We start from the raw sequence: 21522 nt of genomic DNA on the forward strand, positions 1-21522 counted from the left end.
TAAATCATATAGTTAGGGCTGGACCTGGTGACCCTGAATCCTCCCCTAGTTATGTTGCAATAGACATAGGCTGCCGGTGGATTCCTATGATGCGCTGATGATGTGTTAATAGACCTCTCTGCATTGAATCATATCTGTTATTCATTTCTGTCTCTCTTCCACAATATGTCTTTATCTTTATCCTGTCTTCCTTCTCTCACCCAATCGGTTGCAGCAGGTGGCCGCCCCTCCCTGAGCCTGGTTCTGCCAGAGTTTTTCCTTCCCACTGTCACCAAAGTACTTGCTCATAGGGGGTCATATGATTGTTGGGTTTTTCTCTGTATCTATTATAATAGGATATGCTGTACAATATAAAGTGCCTTGAGGCGACTGCTGTTGTGATTTGGCGCTATATAAATAAAATTTTAATTAAATGTTCATCTCAGCACAAATAAAACATGGTGACTGACCCCAGAGTTTCAAGTCCACATCCTGGACTCTCTAGAAAACCACACAGCTGCTTCACTCCTGAATCCTCCATCTTGTTGTTCTCACTCAGGTCCAGCTCTCTTAGATGTGTGGGGTTGGACTTGAGCGCTGCTGCCAGATAAGCACAGCTCGTGTCTGACAAACCACAGCTCCACAACCTGTATAAAGAATGAAAGATGGAGGTTTATTAGATAAAGTGTGTGCTCTTCTTCTGTTTAGCTTCTGCTTCTCCAGTCTGAGTGACAGAGCATCACTTGAAATCACAGAAAGTGATTGGTCAACTGCAGTGATAGTGGCGGAGCAGTATTATGCTGTAGACCAACAGGAACAGGGGATATCAGACTGTTAAGTGGGTTTAGTCATTCCTGCTGCACTGTTTGTCCTTCTTATTGACGTGACCTGCTGAGAACTCACACTGTTCTCTGTAGAAATGATTTCAGTCTGACTCATTACATGTTTGGAGGCATGTTCAATGTTTGCTCTTCTGGAAAATCTCACTATAAGATATGGAATATGCAAAAGAATAAAGACACGCTTCAATCTTTATGGACCCGTTTCCATACCTGCCACCATCATCCTACATGTTTGTACATAAGCTTATGAAATCCTGCCTGCTGTTAAAGTCTTTATTTATTACTCTACACCTGTTACACTGTGACTGTGCAGGAGGAGGTGCCTGAGCTCACTTGACCTGCTAAAGTGAGTCAGCTGTGGATTATTCATCGTTGTTTCTGATACTTAGACCTGTGAACAAGAAAACTACACAGTTAGTCAGGCTCTCCTCTCTTTGAATTAGGAAAGGTAAGCAGGCCGTGAATGAGGCACGGGCCATTCATTGAATATCATTATTTGAAATACAGTGAGTGTAGAATTATTAGGCAAGTTGTATTTTTGAGGAATAATTTTATTATTGAACAACAACCATGTTCTCAATGAACCCAAAAAACTCATTAATATCAAAGCTGAATGTTTTTGGAAGTTATTACTGTGCAGAATTATTATGCAACTTAACAAAAAACAAATATATACCCATTTCAATTATTTATTTTTACCAGTGAAACCAATATAACATCTCCACATTCACAAATATACATTTCTGACATTCAAAAACAAAACAAAAACAAATCAGCGACCAATATAGCCACCTTTCTTTGCAAGGACACTCAAACGCCTGCCATCCATGGATTCTGTCAGTGTTTTGATCTGTTCACCATCAACATTGCGTGCAGCAGCAACCACAGCCTCCCAGACACTGTTCAGAGAGGTGTACTGTTTTCCCTCCTTGTAAATCTCACATTTGATGATGGACCACAGGTTCTCAATGGGGTTCAGATCAGGTGAACAAGGAGGCCATGTCATTAGTTTTTCTTCTTTTATACCCTTTCTTGCCAGCCACGCTGTGGAGTACTTGGACGCGTGTGATGGAGCATTGTCCTGCATGAAAATCATGTTTTTCTTGAAGGATGCAGACTTCTTCCTGTACCACTGCTTGAAGAAGGTGTCTTCCAGAAACTGGCAGTAGGACTGGGAGTTGAGCTTGACTCCATCCTCAACCCGAAAAGGCCCCACAAGCTCATCTTTGATGATACCAGCCCAAACCAGTACTCCACCTCCACCTTGCTGGCGTCTGAGTGGGACTGGAGCTCTCTGGCCTTTACCAATCCAGCCACGGGCCCATCCATCTGGCCCATCAAGACTCACTCTCATGTCATCAGTCCATAAAACCTTAGAAAAACCAGTCTTGAGATATTTCTTGGCCCAGTCTTGACGTTTCAGCTTGTGTGTCTTGTTCAGTGGTGGTCGTCTTTCAGCCTTTCTTACCTTGGCCATGTCTCTGAGTATTGCACACCTTGTGCTTTTGGGCACTCCAGTGATGTTGCAGCTCTGAAATATGGCCAAACTGGTGGCAAGTGGCATCTTGGCAGCTGCACGCTTGACTTTTCTCAGTTCATGGGCAGTTATTTTGCGCCTTGGTTTTTCCACACGCTTCTTGCGACCCTGTTGACTATTTTGAATGAAACGCTTGATTGTTCGATGATCACGCTTCAGAAGCTTTGCAATTTTGAGACTGCTGCATCCCTCTGCAAGATATCTCACTATTTTTGACTTTTCTGAGCCTGTCGAGTCCTTCTTTTGACCCATTTTGCCAAAGGAAAGGACGTTGCCTAATAATTATGCACACCTGATATAGGGTGTTGATGTCATTAGACCACACCCCTTCTCATTACAGAGATGCACATCACCTAATATGCTTAATTGGTAGTAGGCTTTCGAGCCAATACAGCTTGGAGTAAGACAACATGCATGAAGAGGATGATGTGGACAAAATACTCATTTGCCTAATAATTCTGCACTCCCTGTATGAACATTGTTCTGCTACAGTCAATGGACTAAACCAGAGAAGAAGAAAACAGCCTTTACCATGAACATCCTCCAGTATATACTTTTGCCAGTATAATATCAGCCTTATGTCTGTAATTTACTGCCAGCACAACTTTCACATCATATTCATCTCAGCACAACTAAAACATGCTGACTGACCTCAGAGTTTCAAGTCCACATCCTGGACTCTCCAGAAAACCACACAGATGATTCACTCCTGAATCCTGCAGCTTGTCGTTGTCACTCAGGTCGAGCTCTCTTAGATGGGAGGGGTTGGACTTGAGCGCTGCTGCCAGATAATCACAGCTCATCTCTGATAAACCACAGGTCCTCAATCTGTATAAAGAATGAAAGATGGAGGTTTATTAGACAAAGTGTGTGCTTGAAATCATTCAGTGTTTCATAATCTGTTCAGAATGTAGAAGTCAGGAAAATGGAAACTCCAAACAGCTGAAGCCAACAGGAAGCAGCTTCAAACACAAGAAAAGGAACAACTCTGAATTTTTCACATTAAGGTCATACAATGATCATAAAAACATGAAAAATTGTCAAGTTTTATCCTGTGAAATCAAGTCTGAGAGGTGAGCAGTCTTCCGAAGCCTTCACTGTCTGATAGTGATGTTTAAATGTTGGCTCAGAGCAGGAGTTTTATCATTAGTTTGCTTTTCTTATTATGTTTATCTTCTGCTTCACAGATATTCTCTGAAATGTTTCCGCACTGTTGGACACTGTTTCACAGATTGCTGAGTGCCGTGACCTTTGACCTGCTAAAGAGAGTCAGCTGTTGAGTATTCATTGTTGTGTCTGACACTTAGAACTTTGAAGAAGAACGTTACACAGTTTATGAGGGTCCCTCTCTCTGAATTAGGAAAGGTCAGCAGGCCGGTTGGCACCCTGTGGAGGGCCGCGGGCCATACGTTGAATATCACTGTTTGAAATGTGAAGATTGTTCTGCTACAGTCAATAGACTAAACCAGAGAAGAAAACAAACTTCACCATGAACATCCTTAGAGTGGATCAGTATTATATCAGCCTGATGTCTGCAGTTTAGTGTCAGCACAACTTTCACATCATATTCATCTCAGCACAACTAAAACATGGTTACTGACTTCAGAGTTTCAAGTCCACATGCTGGTCTCTCCAGAAAACCACACAGCTGCTTCACTCCTGAATCCTGCACCTTGTTGTTGTCACTCAGGTCCAGCTCTCTCAGATGGGAGGGGTTGGACTTCAGCGCTGCTGCCAGATATTGAAGGCTCTTCTCTGACAAACCACAGGTCCTCAATCTGTATAAAGAATGAAAGATGGAGGTTTATTAGACAAAGTGTGTGCTTGAAATGATTCATTTCATTTCCATAATCTGTTCAGAGCTGAAGAAGGTTTACAATATAGAAGTTTAGAAAATGGAAACTCCAAATAGCAGAGGTGAACAGGAAGAGGCTTCAAACAAACACAACAAAAGAGAAAACATTTTCACACTAAAGTTGTACATTTCCACTGTGTGAAATGGAAAAAGAAATATCAGAGTCCAAAAATATTACCAATTCAGGAGGCCGTCAGTGGGACTGTGGTGAAGGCTCTACACTAAAGCTACACCAAAAGCTGAAGTATTCCTATTATTATGTTTAGCTTCTGCTTCACAGATATTCTCTGAATATTTCCTGCTGTTGGACAAACTAGCACAGTTTCTTCATTCAGGAGATGTCCTGTGGAGTTCATCTGTGCACACACAGAGCTACCAAACTCATCTCATACTGAGCACGCACACTTTGTAGAAATCGTTTAGCATTTCTCCAGTCTGAGTCACAGAGCATCACTTGAAATCACAGAAGCTCATTGGTCAGCTGCAGTCATGGTGGTGGAGCAATATTAATAATGATGCTGTAGACCAACAGGAACAGGGGATATCAGACTGTTAGTGGGTTTAGTCATTCCTGCTGCACTGTTTGTCCTTCTTATTGACGTGACCTGCTGAGAACTCACACTGTTCTCTGTAGAAATGATTTCTGACTCATTACATGTTTGGAGGCATGTTCGATGTTTGCTCTTCTGGAAAATCTCACTATAAGATATGGAACATGTATAGGAATGGAGCCACGCTTCAGTTGTTATGAACTTGGTTGCAGTCTATTGTCAGCACAACTTTCACATTATATTCATCTCAGCACAACTAAAACATGGTGACTGACCTCAGAGTTTCAAGTCCACATCCGGGACTCTCCAGAAAACCACACAGTTGCTTCACTCCTGAATCCTGCAGCTTGTCGTTGTCACACAGGTCCAGCTCTCTCAGATGGGAGGGGTTAGACTTTAGTGCTGCTGCCAGATAATCACAGCTGATCTCTGACAAACCACAGCTCCTCAATCTGTATAAAGAATGAAAAATGTAAGTTTATTACCCAAAGTGTGTGCGTTTTCTAATAACTTGTGCAACTTTTTTGTATTTACAGTTTTGTCTTAAATTAAATTTAACTAGCAATATATGTTAAAAACAAATTGATTTTCAAATTTTTTTTTTTTAGTTTATTGAACTTTTTTGCAATTAATGTCGTTACTATGGACTTAATACATACATAATGCATTAAAATTTGGGCTATAACAGTTGTATTCATGTATAGCAACTTGAAATGCTCCCAAAAATGGCACTGCAGCATATAAAAATAAGAAGATAAGCTTAGGGGGACTTGGTTCTATGGTAGGTCTTAAAGGGTTAAGCGTAGCATGTCTTTATGGCTCTGCAATATTGATAACATCTTGGAGAAAATGTCTCCCCAATGTGATGTTTGTGTATTGCATGTACGGTTGGCAAGGTCTGTCATCTCGGTTGTGGGCAACTGCAACTGACAAATAAAGGCTATCATCATCACCTATCACCTTAATGTCACTGTTGACTCTATTCGGCAGAGCCAGGTAACTAAGACGTGATCTGTCATGTCTGCATGTGTGCGCAGACCATAGGTTGAGTATCACTGTTTGAAATGTGAACATTCTTCTACAACAGACTTTACCATGAACATCCTCAGTGTGGATCAGTATTATATCAGCCTTATGTCTATATTTAGTGTCAGCACAATTTTTACATCATATTCATCTCAGCACAACTAAAACATGGTGACTGACTTCAGAGTTTCAAGTCCACATGCTGGTCTCTCCAGAAAACCACACAGCTGCTTCACTCCTGAATCCTGCAGCTTGTCGTTGTCACTCAGGTCCAGCTCTCTTAGATGGGAGGGGTTGGACTTGAGCGCTGCTGCCAGATAATCACAGCTCATCTCTGACAAACCACAGCTGTCCAATCTGTATAAAGAATAAAGATGGAAGTTTATTATTATTATTATTATGCACTGGCTCCCTATTAAATTTCATATTGATTTTAAAATCTTATTGCTGAAACTGTAAACCTCTGAGTGAAATAGCTACAGTATCTTTCATGTCACAAGAAACGTTCTTAATGCCATGCTGATGAAAGCATCATACTTTTTTGTCCTGCTGCTTTTATTGAGTCACACTATGAAACTGTGCTGAGCCACAGCTGAACCAGCATCGCTGTACAGCAGACACTTATAGCACTTGGCTGCTTCCACTGAACTCTCTGTAAGGAGTTTCAGTTTCCTCTTCTGGTCCCTAAGTTTAGAACAACAAGGTTTCAAATAACTTTGCTCTAGCAGAATCAGCCACAGAAACGCAGAGAAAATGCTTTGGATCTCTTCGTTGTGTTGTATGATGCTGTGTTTCCATATCTGGCGTCTTTAGTGATCCATCCTCACAAAGCAACAATCTACTGCAGCTTCTGATAAACAAGCTGGACCTGAACCTGGGATCTTCACTTAGAAAACACTTGTGAGTGGAACGTGTGAGAAGTTTTGTGCAGACAAGTGTGGATTTAGGGTCTGGGACGAGCTCTCCACAGTCTTTGTGGAGATCCACATTCTGTATACTGCCTGTGAGAAGCTGGAGACATTTCTCCTCCAATTCCACTGAGCAGCTGCTCTTGGTGGTGTTAGCTTCATGCACAGCTGGTTATTGTACTGGGAATGTGCTGCATACGAGTGCAAGCAGTCACAACAAAGCTCAGTGTAGACGATGCTGTGCATGCTCCAATGCTGATTGGTTGGAAAGTGGGCGAGAACAGGGAAGAGAGTGACAGCAGCATTCAGCACAAACATGGAGGATAAAAGAAGAAGAGCATGAGAAACTCAGAGGCTACAGTGGACACTTTTCATTGTTTTAATGCTCGCTTTCACTTCATCTTTACCAACAACAGCACAAGCAGAGTAGTCTACTGACTGCATGACTGCGACAGCACCCCCTAGTAACTGTAATCCACTACAGCATGTAGATGGCCGTCTGCTGCTTATCCTGTTTTTCACTCTCATTGGTTCTTTTGTGCTTGCTTTTAGAATAGTAGTCATTCCGATTGTTAAAAGAAGGCAATCAGCTATGATTAAATGTAGCTCCTAAAGCAGTGCTGGGGTGTGTACTGAGCCCTCTCCTGTACTCACTCTACACCTACGACTGCACAGCCACTAACAACTCCAACATCATTGTGAAGTTTGCGGACGACACTACAGTGGTGGGTCTTATCACCAACGGTGATGAGACGGCTTACAGGGAGGAGGTCAGCGCCCTGACCCACTGGTGTCAAGACAACCATCTCACCCTCAACGTCGCAAAGACAAAGGAGTTGATAGTGGACTTCCGGAGGTGCAGAGAAGTACACACCCCCATCACCATCAACGGCGCTGCTGTGGAGAGAGTGAGCAGCTTCCGGTTCCTTGGAGTACATCTGGCTGAGGATCTTACGTGGTCAGTACACACAAACAAAACAGTGAAGAAGGTGCAGCAGCGCCTCTTCTTTCTCAGGAGACTGAAAAGATTCGGCATGAGCCCCCGCATCCTCAGGACCTTCTATCGCTGTGCCATTGAGAGCATCCTCACTGGATGCATCACCACCTGGTATGGCAACAGCACCGCCTACAACTGCAAAGCTCTCCAGCGAGTAGTGCGGTGCTCTGAACGGATAATTGGAGGTGAGCTTCCCTCCCTCCAAGACATCTACAGGAAGTGCTGCCTGAGGAAAGCGGGGAGGATCATCAAGGACTCCAGTCACCCCAGCCATAAACTGTTCAGACTGCTTCCATCAGGAAGGAGGTTCTGCAGCATCCGGTCCCGTACCAGCAGACTGAGAGACAGCTTCTTCCATCAGGCCATCAGACTGCTGAACACTTCATAGACACCTCAGCTTCACTACTGGAACTTCAACACTATGCACTCCACACTGTACAGTAATGCCACTGTTTTGCACATATTCAACTCTGTATATTTTATATATTTTATTTATTATTTTTTTACTATTTAATTTTTTTTTTTTTAAGTGACATCACTTTAATTTGTAAAATGTGTATACACACACACACACACACACACACACACACACACACACACGTAGGATAATATTTAGTATACAAATCCAGAAATGCATACACTATTATATATTGTACATATATTTATTAGTTTCAGATGTAGCCATTCTTGTATTTGCTGGTTTGTGTTGTTGTGTTTGCACATCTCTGTTGCTTGTGGGGCTCGCACACAAGAATTTCACTCGCATGTGCTGTGCCAGTGTGCCTGCACATGCGATGTGACAATAAAAGTGATTTGATTTGATTTGAATAACTACTGAAGCAAATCCAGTATCAAAGCTCAGGGCCATCTGACCTCAGGAATTCGCATGATAAGGTGGGGCTGATTGGGACCCACACCCAGTTTCACACCTTGCCTCAGGCGATTAGAGGATCATCAGTAGTTCCTTTTGTCCCTCTGTGGGGGGTCACTCCCACTAGGTTTATATCTGGGACTCTCCACCATTTGACCTTAGAACTGAAGAAGCTTCTCGGATGAGAGGTGAAACGTCTTCAAGCAACTTAAAGAAGTCCAGACGCTTTTCTTTACAAGCTCCTTTGACTATCAAAGCTCAGGAATCAACAGGTACCAACTCCAAACTGTTTCTGTTTCACAGATTGCCATGAGCCGTGACCTTTGACCTGTGAGGGCCACGTGTGGGCCACGGGCCATACGTTGAATATCACTGTTTGAAATGTGAAGATTGTTCTGCTACAGTCAATAGACTAAACCAGAGAAGAAAACAAACTTCACCATGAACATCCTTAGAGTGGATCAGTATAATATCAGCCTTATGTCTGCAGTTTAGTGTCAGCACAACTTTCACATCATATTCATCTCAGCACAACTAAAACATGGTTACTGACCTCAGAGTTTCAAGTCCACATCCGGGACTCTCCAGAAAACCACACAGATGCTTCACTCCTGAATCCTGCAGCTTGTTGTTGTCACTCAGGTCCAACACTCTCAGATGGGAGGGGTTGGACTTAAGCGCTGCTGCCAGATAATCACAGCTCATCTCTGACAAACCACAGTCCTCAAATCTGTATAAAGAATGAAAGATGGAGGTTTATTAGACAAAGTGTGTGCTTGAAATCATTCAGTGTTTCATAATCTGTTCAGAATGTAGAAGTTTAGAAAATGGAAACTCCAAACAGCAGAAGTCAACAGGAAGCAGCTTCAAATAAACACAACAAAAGAAAAAACTATGAATTTTTCAAATTGAAATTGTATATTTATCATAAAAACATAAAAAAAACTTGAAAAAGTCATGTTTCTCATTCAAGTAACCACAGACTTCACTTTTAAAGGTGAAGTTGAAAAGAAACTGACATATTACAAGTTCAACAACACTTTATTTCCAGTCACATTATTAAAGCGGACAAACTACGAGCTCATTTCTCTATGTGCAGCTGGCTGTGAGACCAGTGCTCAGGGAGCGTCTACAAAGCGCAACACTGAAAGAACATCACACACCAATTTGCTTCCAGCACTTTCACACAAACATCTACTGTCATTATTTTCACCAAACTCTGTGGAGTCTTTTATTGGAAATTCAAATGTGATTCTAATGGTCAGACAAAAGAGGGTTATGAGGAAAGATGATGAAATGTTGTGTATAAGCAGTTATCGAATCATTTTCCTCATAAACCGAACAACATGACTCACAAACATGTTTTTACAAACTCAGTGTTGGACTTTGATCAGCAGGATAACCCTGATGTTTCAAAGTTTATGATGATTTCCTTAGTCTTCTCCACATTCAGGGACAGGTTGTTGTTGCTGCAACACTCAGCCAGATGGTTAACTTCACTATTGTAGTCGGTCTCATCGTTGTCGCTGATGTGACCTACCACAGTTGTGTCATCTACAAACTCGATGAAGAGGTTGGAACTGCGTCATGGTGTGCAGTCATGGGTCAGCAGAGGGAAGAGAAGAGGAATCAATAGGTATCCTTGGGGAGCCCCTGTATTCTGTGTTCTTATGCTGGAGATGTTGCTGCCGACCCATACTGTTTGCTGTCCTCCTGTCAGGAAATCTAGCCACCAATTACACTGATCCCCAGCAGATCCAGTTTGCGAATGAGTTGCTGGGGGATGATTGTGTTAAATGCTGAAATGAAGTCTATGAACAGCATTCTAAAGTATAAGTCTCTAGTGTCCAGATGTGTGAGGGCTGAGTGAAGGCCAGTTGAAATTGCATCATCAGACAAGCGGTTTGACTGGTATGGGAACTGAAATGGATCAAGGTTGGGGGGAAGAGATGTCTTGATTTGACGCATGACTACCCATTCAAAGCACTTCATAATGATTGAGGTGAGTGCAACCAGTAGTCGTTGAAGCAGGAGGGAGACGACTTCTTTGGTACGGGAATGATGGTGGAGGCTTTGAGACATGTGGGAACGACAGCCTGGCTCAGTGATGCATTAAATATGTCAGTGAATACATCTGAGTTTCACAGATCAGTCCCTCAGCGCTCATACAGGGATGTTGATAGCACCTGAAGCTTCATATGTGATCCTACCTACGCACTATCTGAGGATAGTGTCACCACCTGTTCATTGGGGGTGTGTGGAAGTCTTCTGTGTGGGGGTGTAATTCTGTGCCTCAAAGCGAGCAAAGAATTACTTCAGCTCATTTGGTAAAGAGGTGGAACTGACGGCGGTCTGCGGTGCAGGCTTGTAGTCACCTCATCCCTGGCTCTGAAGGCCACATTTCTCACCCTCAGAAGCCTGTAGACCTCACCTGTGAGCCATGGTTTCTGATTGGCCCTGACAGTGATAGCCCTGTTCTCTGAGATACCATCCGTGCATTTTGAAATGTAGGCAATGACAGTTTCTGTATATTCCTAAGGTCTAAGTTGTTGTCATGTGCGATGGCCTGTTTAAAGATCTGCCCATCTGTGGCCAAAAACACTCTTGCAGTGCCTCTGAGGACCATTCTGGGCATACACGTACCTGCTTACAAACTGGTGTGGTGACTTTGACCATGGGCCTGGTATTAGCATAACAGTGATGTGATCAGAGGCAACAAGGTTGGGGGCAGGGTGCTTTGTAATCTCCTCTCTGGGTGGTGAAAACATGTTGTTTCCTCATGTAGGAAACTTAATGTGTTCATGCAGTTTGGGAAACACAGTCTTTGGGTCTGCATGATTGAAAACACCTGCTAGGATGAGAAAAGCATCTATGTGGGCTGTCTGCTGCTCACTGACATGCTGATACAATTCATTTAGTGCCTCACTTCTGTTGTTGATATTGGAGCAGGGAGGGATGTAGACAGCAACAAACAGCATGGCTGAAAATTCCCTCTGGAGGTAAAATGGTCTGTACTTGATGATCATAAGCTCCAGCAGAGGTGAACAGTGTTTTCAGGCCACAACAGCATCACTACACCAAGCATTGTGGATGTAAACACAGAGTCCTCCTCTGCTAGTCTTACCTCTTTTGGCGAGAGATCTGTTTGCTCTGAAGCATATTAGCTGGTCAAGGGGGCCGAATAATTTTGCAAGCCACTGTTAGTCTACATGATCCAGCTTGTTGTCCAGGGAGCGCTCGGAGGACAGTACGATGGTGTGAATAGCAGGTTTCTGTGAATTAGCTGCTAGCTGACTCCACATGCATTCGTCATTACCCCTCTTCTGTTTCCTCTTGTACCAACTGAGACGTTTCTACTGTGGACGAGATCTAGTAGAGGGGGTCACTGATAGGGATGGGTATCGTTTAGGTTTTATCCAATACCAGTACCAAACCGGTACTTCTGAAATGGTGCCGGTACTTAAACGGTGCTCGAACTGGTGCTTAAAGAATGGAGAACACAAACTTTGTCCAAAAACCTCTCATGTTTAGCTGTTTTTTTGTAAAAAGAAAACAATGTTAGCCTTTTCTGCAGCTATGGGGCATATATGGTATCACTCTTGGCTGGAAGCAGTGCTTAATCAATGAAAAAAACACAAACTTTATCCAAAAACCTCTCATATTTAGCTGTTTCCCACTTTTTCTTTGGTCATTTTAGCCTTTTTGACCAGGGTGAAGGGAGCATCTGCCATCAAACAAGAAGACAGCTGCATGTAGCTATGACGGTGTTTGCTAGTTCACCTTACATGCATTTATGTAATAACGTGGTTAGCCTACTCAGCGTAAATTACACACGAACAACATTAAGCTACTCACGCAGAGAAGAACAGCTGTTGCTGCCATCATCATCCTCATCATTTCTGCTACACTGGCAGGGCTAGGGACCAGGACTCTCCTCTTTGGGTTTTTGGGGGATGTTGCTAACTCTGGGACCGATAAAAGGCACCACACCTGCAGTAGATGTGCCGGTGTGAGGTCTCGCAGCAAGCTATCAAATACGGTGCATTTCTTGTCTTTAAAAAAACAAAATGATATGCGTCACCAGGTGTTTCATCAGATTCGAGGTGTTACCTCCTTTGCACAGTATCACCTTAAAGCACTTGCTGCAGGCTGCTGAGTTTGCATCTTTTGCTGTGAAGTACAGCCAGACTTTTGACCGCTTCGCCTTGAGCGTTCTTAATCTGTAGCTCTGCTCTAAAAGAACGTACATACCTGGGCCCGCCTACTACGCTTGCAAAGGTAAAATGATTGGCTCGAATCCAAAGTGTATGACATCACAGGAAAGCACCGAAATAAAGCACCGAAATGTGCGCTGCTTTTCGGTCTGGTTACTACCGTTTATGTCACATCCCATCCCTAGTCACTGATGGTGCCTCCAAAGCAGTCTGTAGCTCCTTACTGTAACTTGTAGCTCTTGTTAGAGTTGATTATTTTAATAATAATAATGGATTGGATTTATATAGCGCTTTTAAAGGCACCCAAAGCGCTTTACAATGCCACTATTCATTCACTCTCGCATTCACACACTGGTGGAGGTAAGCGGTGGTAGCCACAGCTGCCCTGGGGCAGACTGACAGAAACGAGGCTGCCATATCGTGCCATCGGCCCCTCAACACCAGTAGGCGGTAGGGTAAAGTGTCTTGCCCAAGGACACAATGACCAGGACAGAGACCCCGGGGATCGAACCGGCGACCTTACAGTTACAGATACGCTTCCCAACCCCCTGAGCCACGGTCGCCCCATGTTCCTTACTGTAACTCGTAGCTCTTGTTAGACTTGATTATTTTAAGATTGGTATTTGTGCAAAGTCACATGACCATTGCTTGCATTTCTGTTGATAAAATGTTTTTTCCTTATTAGGTCGTAGCTTCTGTACATATATGAGATGCAAGCAGCCTCGTTGCTATAGTTTTTCATTGCACATTTAGAAACCACAAGGTTTTGTTCTTCGAAGGTGCAAGACTGCTCACCTCTTCTTTTTACATGCTTAGTGCACATGTTGATTTGTTAATAGGTTGCCCTATATGGAGCGACTGGAGATCTTGTGAAAGGTCATGCCATTTATGGTGTCAGGAAAAACACACACAGACGCTGAAGTTGCTCACATATGCTTGCCTTGAATGTATAACCGTTTTCACTCAAATAAAAGGAGCCATAAGGGGATTGAGGTTTGGAGTTGGGTGAGCTTAGGTGAGGAGTGAATGACTCTCTCAGAGATCCTGGCCGGGATTTCCTTGTGACAAGTAAAAGATAAAAGCACTGTGGTTTTGCTCTGTTTACAAGAATTGGTCTCTGAGACAGCGAGGTCTGTGACTTTAGACCTAACAGCTCTTTCACGTATGAAAAGTTTGTGCAATTTCTTCTGTTGATTTTAAACAAAAAAGAACAAGAAAAACAGGAAAACAAAGATAGGAACACTCTTTTGCCAGGACAAAGAGCAGCTGCTGCGTGTGTCCGCACCGCCATTGGTTAGGAATGACAGCTGTGGATTAATCAGGGTCCCCTCTCTTTGAATTAGGAAAGGGCGGCAGGCCGCTCAGCACCCTGTGGAGGGACATGTATGAGCCGCCAGCCATACATTCAGTATCACTGTTTCAAAGGTGAAAATTATTACAGTTAAAACATTAAACCCGAGAAGAAGAAAACAGACTATACTATGAAGATCCTCAGTGTGGATCAGTATACCGTATTTTCACGACCATAAGGCGCACTTAAAAGTCTTAGATTTTCTTCAAAAAGTACGGCGCGCCCTATAGCGCAGTGTGTTGTAATGAGGACGTAGTAGAGAACACAATGAGAACGCTAAAGGGAGAAGCGTTTCGACGGTCACCATTCGGCTAAAAGCAGTTTCACTTTCACTTTTTATGAAACGGTGCCATTTTTCCATCCGGACCAGGACTATGGTAGCGCAGCAACTTCCAGCGGATTATAAGGAAAAGCTGGCCATCTTCCGCTCCTACTGCAGCAAACACATCGGCGACAAACACATCCAGCGATGGATGACCGATGGAGACCACAGTTTCACCAAGAGTGGAAGGCAGCGCCGGGCGAGTTATGCCACAATTTGCCAATGGATTGTAGATGCTTGGGCTAACATGGCTGCTGGCACTGTTGTTCGAGCTTTCGCAAAAGCCGGCATCATTTCCGAGGAGCCGCACGGCACGGAAAGTGACTCTGACGGTGAAGAAAGTGAACCTGGCATGTTTGATGGAGATTTAGCGCAGCTGTTCAATTCAGACACAGAGGATGAGGACTTCGATGGGTTTGATTGATGATAAAAATGTGAGTACCAAACTTTGTTTTGCTCCTGCTTTATTTTTAAATACGCACACTTGTATGCTTGTGTGTTGTTGATGATGACGATTACTGGTAATAAAAATGTGAGTAAGGTACCGAACTCAGGTTTGCTCCCGCTTTACTTTTAAATACGCATACGGTACTTGTATGCGCCCTATGATCCAGTGCGCCTTATGTGTGTGTTAAATACAGTAATGGCACACATAACTGAGACTGCGCCTTTTAGCACAGTGCGCCTTATGGTCGTGAAAATACGGTAATATCAGCCTTATGTCTGCAGTTTAGTGTCAGCACAACTTCCTCATCATATTCATCTCAGCACAACTAAAACATGGTGACTGACCTCAGAATTTCAAGTCCACATCCTGGACTCTCCAGAAAACCACACAGCTGCTTCACTTCTGAATCCTGCAGGTTGTTGACGCTCAGGTCCAGCTCTCTCAGATGGGAGGGGTTGGACTTCAGCGCTGCTGCCAGATAATCACAGCTCATCTCTGACAAACCACAGATGCTCAACCTGTATAAAGAATAAAAGATGTAGGTTTATTAGACAAAGTGTGTGCTTGAAATCATTCAGTGTTTCATAATCTGTTCAGAGCTGAAGAAAGTTCAGAGTGTAGAAGTTTCAAAAATGGAATCTCCAAACAGCTAAAGCCAACAGAAAGCAGCTTAAAAAAACCCACAATAACAGAAATAAATGTTCAAATTAAAGTTGTGCATTTCTAGAAAGAGTATTTTTAAGACAGCGTCGCTATTGATCATCTTCTGTTCAATAAAAGTTTGGTTTTCCACATGTGAGTGTTTATGATGCACAAAAGACTGAGTGCAAAGAAGGAGCGAGGATGACAGAGAAATGGTACAAGAGCATCAACACCAGTGAGGAAATTTCCAGAAGGATTTTGGAACCTGTTGGATTAAATCACAAAACCAAGTTGTTACAAAGAAACTCCATCATATTATTGCTTAGCATGTCCCAGGGTTCCTCTGGGATGTTTGGAACTTGTAGAAGTGCACCATTTTCTAATGATTATAGTCTAAAGTCAGAATATGATCCACTCACTAATAATTGATCAACAAATTGATTTACTCTGCCTTACAGAAACCTGGTTGCAGCAGGATGATTATGTTACTCCAAAAGTTAATTCTGTTAATCTGGACGTAGCGTTTTCTGGGAGAAAAGTTTCGTCACTCATCCAAGTGACTTCTTCAGTCACTTGAAACCACTCCAGACTGAAGAAGTCACTTGGATGAGTGACGAAACGATTCCCCCAGAAAACGCTACGTCCAGATTAACAGAATCAACTTTTGGAGATTTATTTTCCTGGATGATTGAGAATGCATCAAGACGATGATTATGTTAGTTTAAATGAATCAACACCCCGCAAGTCATTCTAACTACCAGAAATCTCGAAGCACAGGCCGAGGGGGCGGTGTGGCAGCAATTTTTCACACCAGACTATTAATCAGAATGAGAATCAGAATACTTTATTGATCCCTGGGGGAAATTATTTTTTGTTACAGTGCTCCATTTTAAACCAACATTAAGACAAGACAGTCAATACACTAAGAATAGTACAATATATACTAGGGGTGCAACGATATTCGTATCGATATCGAACCGTTCGATACAGTGCTTTCGGTTCGGTACGCATATGTATCGAACAATACAATTTTTTTAAAAAAAAATTTTTTTTTTTTTTTTTTTTGTCCCGTTTGGATCTATAGCCATCAGAATTGTTGTCTTCAGGCCAAGAAAGATGCCAAGCGGATTTATTTTACCAAGTGGATCATCATATTGGTCCATTTGATTGACCTTTATTATAATTATGAATTTATTTTATTTTCAGTTGCAAACGGGACAGACATGACTGTGGGATAGGACAGGGGGAAAGAATGAAAGAAAGAGGGGAGAGAAAGAAAGAAAACCAAAGGGGAGAAAAAAAAAAGAACAATACAAAATTTGTAATTTTTTTTATCAACTTTCCTTCTGACGATGCTGTCTGTGTTGAGCGCTCAGTGAATCTGCGTTCAACTACTCCGCCTAGGCTGCACTGTCCAGCGCAGATCCACTGAGCGCTCAACACAGATAGCATCATCAGAAGGAAGAGCGCAGGGCAAGCTAACGAGACAGAAAGTTAAGCTGTGCTAAATAACCAGGGGTGCACATAAGTGGTGCACATTCGCTGTCAAAATAAAAAACACGTACAAGGGTTAGGGTTAAATTTAAAAACTGTACTTTTGAGTTAAAATATATATTTATAATTTTAATAAATGACAAATTAAAAAGGCATGAACATTTTTTTTGTATCGAAAAAATATCGAACCGTGACACCAAAGTATCGAACCGAACCGTGAATTTTGTGTATCGTTGCAAAACAAACAAACAAACAAACAAACATACATACATACATACATACATACATACATACATACATACATACATACATACATACATACATACATACATACATACATCACTCATAAATAAATAGTTGGAAAAGAAACACGTGTAGCTGTAGCAGCAAACAGTGTGTTAAGTGGATGCGTTGTACAGGGAGCCACAGGCAGGAAAGATTTCCTGTGTCGTTCAGTGGTGCTTTTTGGTAATCTCAGTCTCTCATTGAACGAGCTCCTGTGACTGACCAGCATGTCATGGAGTGGGTGGGAGGTGTTATCTACATTGTCTTTATCTTGGACAGCATCCGCCTCTCCGACACCACCTTGAGGGAGTCCAGCTCCATCCCCACAACATTACTGGCCTTACGGATTAGTTTATTAAGTCTGTTGGCATCTGCGACCCTCAGCCTGCTCTCCCAGCATGCAACAGCATAGAGGATCGCACTGGCCACAACAGACTCATAGAAAATCCTCAGCATTTTCTGGCAGATGTTGAAGGACTTCAGTCGCCTCAAAAAATAGAGACGACTCTGGCCCTTCCTGTAAAGTGCTGTGGTGTTTTTAGCCCAGTCCAGTTTATTGTCAATGTGTACTCCAAGGTATTTATAGTCCTCCACAATGTCAACACTGACCCCCTGGATTGAAACAGGGGTCAAGTGTTTCCTGGTCTTCCTGAAGTCCACGATCAGTTCCTTGGTCTTTGCCACGTTTAGCTGCAGATGATTCTGCTCACACCACTATTAATTAAATTAATTAATTATTAATTAAAGAAAGACCAAGACAGACTTTTAATTCATTTGAAAGCCTGATGCTTAACATTGTCCACCCCAGCTGTGAAACTCAGAAACCAGTCTTACTTGTTATCATCTATCGTCCACCTGGGCCTTACACAGAGTTTCTGTCTGATTTCTCAGACTTTTTATCTGATTTAGTTCTCAGCTCAGATAAAATAATTATTGTGGGTGATTTTAACATCCATGTAGATGCTAAAAATGACAGCCTCAACATGGCATTTAATCTGTTATTAGACTCAATTGGCTTCTCTCAAAATGTAAAAGAACCCACCCACCACTTTAATCACACTCTAGATCTTGTTTTAACATATGGCATAGAAACTGAACATTTAACAGCGTTTCCTGAAAACCCTCTCCTGTCTGATCATTTCCTGATAACATTTACATTTACAATAATTGATTACACAGCAGTGGAGAGTAGACTTTATCCCAGTAGATGTCTTTCTGAAAGCGCTGTAACTATGTTTAAGAATATAATCCACCCATTGTTATCATCTTCAATGACCTGTACCTAGAGCAGAACAGCTATCTGAACGCTAACCCAGCAGAGGTCAATTACCTTGTCAATAATTTTACCTCCTCACTAGGGGTGGGCCATATAAACGATATACAATAGAAACGATATAAATTAGGCCAACGATAGAGATTTTGACTATACTGCTCTATCGCGTTAGCGCATGTTGATGATGTCATCAAGCTGCGCCTGTTTTGGTCGAAAGCATCGCAGCGGCTACAACCATTATCATCTGCAAATTATCCCGGGCGACAGTCATAGCAAAGAGATGAAGCACTTTTGAAGTATGGGGAAAGCCAAAAACTGCACTTCCTCCACTTCCGTAACATTGATTCATTAATGTTGAATTCTCTCACAGCTGTTCTATTCCCATGTTGTTGCAGTATATTAATAACTAACCCCGTATTGTGGATGAATAATCACAGTTGTTCTCCTCACTGAAGTTTGCACCGTGTATAGAATCCTGCTATACGATTGCATTTGTCCCTAACCACCAGAATCCCTTGCGTTAACTTTTATCGAGTGGAAAAAAAGTTGCCGTTCATCCTCCAGCTTCACTGTGCTAATGTTATGCTAACATAGCTGTGTCGCTAGCAATCACGTAGCACAACATTTTATACCAGATAGTCCAACTTCAGTAACCCTACAAACGCCACTGCTGTTTAGTTTTCTGTCTTCATTTATGTGGAAAGTGGTAGCAGAGGCCTCAAATCAGAAGTACCTGACTCCGTGGTATAATTCTCAAACACGTACCCTAAAGCAGATGACTCGTAAGCTGGAGAGGAAATGGTTTGTCACAAATTTAGAGGATCATCATTTAGCCTGGAGAAATAGTTTGCTGCTTTATAAGAAAGCCCTCCACAAAGCCAGAACATCTTACTATTCATCACTGATTGAAGAAAATAAGAACAACCCCAGGTTTCTCTTCAGCACTGTAGCCAGGCTGAAAAAAAGTCAGAGCTCTTTTGAGCCAACCATCTCTTTAACATTAACTAGTAATGACTTCGTAAACTTCTTCACAAATAAAAATTTTATCATTAGAGAAAAAAATACCAATAATCATCTCACAGATGTAATATTATCTACAGCTACTCTTAGTACCATTGATGTTAAGTTAGACTCTTTTTCTCCAATTGATCTTTCTGAGTTAACTTCAATAATTACTTCTTCCAAACCATCAACGTGTCTTTTAGTCCCCATTCCTACAAAACTGCTCAAAGAAGTCCCGCAGTTAATTAATGCTTTAATCTTAAATATGATCAACCTATCTCTAATAATCGGCTATGTACCACAGACCTTCAAGCTGGCTGTAGTTAAACCTTTACTCAAAAAGCCATCTCTAGACCCAGCAGTCTTAGCTAATTATAGGCCAATCTCCAACCTTCCTTTCATATCAAAAATCCTTGAAAGAGTAGTTGTCAAACAGCTAACAGATCATCTGCAGAGGAATGGCTTATTTGTTTCAGTCAGGTTTCAGAGCTCAGCACAGCACAGAAACAGCTTTAGTGAAGGTTACAAATGATCTTCTTATGGCCTCTGACAGTGGACTCATCTCTGTGTCTAGCAGGAGCTAGACCTTAGTGCAGCATTCGATACTGTTGACCATAATATCCTATTAGAGCGATTAGAACATGCTGTAGGTATTACAGGTACTGCGCTGCAGTGGTTTGTATCATATCTATCTAATAGACTCCAATTTGTTCATGTAAATGGAGAGTCCTCTTCACACACTGAGGTTAATTATGGAGTTCCACAGGGTTCAGTGCTAGGACCAATTCTGTTTACATTATACATGTTTCCCTTAGGCAGCATCATTAGAAGACATAGCATACATTGACACTTCTATGCTGATGACACCTAGCTCTATCTGTCCATGAAGCCAGATAACACACACCAATTAGTTAAACTGCATGAATGTCTTAAAGACATAAAGACCTGGATGGACGCTAAATTTCTGCTTCTTAGTTCAGATGAAACTGAGGTTATTGTACTCGGCCCTGAAAATCTTAGAAATATGGTATCTAACCAGATTCTTACTCTTGATGGCATTACCTTGGCCTCCAGTAACACTGTGAGGAACCTTGGAGTCATTTTTGACCAGGATATGTCCTTCAATGCACATATTAAACAAATATGTAAGAATGCTTTCTTTCATTTGCGCAACATCTCTAAAATTAGAAATATCCTGTCTCAGAGTGACGCTGAAAAAACTAGTTCATGCATTTATTACTTCCAGGCTGGACGACTGTAATTCATTATTATCAGGATATCCTAAAAACTCGCTGAAAAGCCTTCAGCTAATCCAAAATGCTGCAGCAAGAGTCCTGACAGGGACTAGAAAGAGAGAGCAGATTTCTCCTGTTTTGGCTTCCCTTCATTGGCTTCCTGTTAAATCCAGAATTGAATTCAAAATCCTGCTCCTCACATACAAGGTCTCAAATAATCAGGCCCCATCTTATATTAATGACATTGTAGTACCATATCACCCTATTAGAGCACTTCGCTCTCGCTCTGCAGGCCTACTTCTTGTTCCTAGAGTATTTAAAAGTAGAATGGGAGGCAGAGCCTTCAGTTTTCAGGCCCCTCTTCTGTGGAACCAGCTTCCAGTTTGGATTCAGGAGACAGACACCATCTCTACTTTTAAGATTAGGCTTAAATCTTTCCTTTTTGCTAAAGCATATAGTTAGGGCTGGACCAGGTGACCCTGAATCCTCCCTTAGTTATGCTGCAATAGACGTAGGCTGCCGGGGAATCCTATAATGGTAGTTTTTCCTTCCCACTGTCACCAAAGTGCTTGCTGATAGGGGGTCATATGATTGTTGGGTTTTCTCTGTATCTATTTTTGTGCGATCTGCTGTACAATATAAAGTGTCTTGAGGTGACTTTTGTTGTGATTTGCCGCTATATAAATAAAA

The 21522-nt window shown here is 42.2% G+C and overlaps 2 pseudogenes; one reads left to right on the forward strand and one right to left on the reverse strand.

The window, feature by feature from the left end:
• LOC113019578 (protein NLRC3-like) overlaps positions 1 to 21522 on the forward strand; it is a 576297-nt pseudogene that overhangs the window by 372475 nt on the left and 182300 nt on the right.
• LOC113019593 (NACHT, LRR and PYD domains-containing protein 12-like) overlaps positions 1 to 21522 on the reverse strand; it is an 82688-nt pseudogene that overhangs the window by 6891 nt on the left and 54275 nt on the right.

This window comes from Astatotilapia calliptera, chromosome 3 (assembly GCF_900246225.1).
Source record: "Astatotilapia calliptera chromosome 3, fAstCal1.2, whole genome shotgun sequence".
Classification (NCBI taxonomy): domain Eukaryota; kingdom Metazoa; phylum Chordata; class Actinopteri; order Cichliformes; family Cichlidae; genus Astatotilapia; species Astatotilapia calliptera.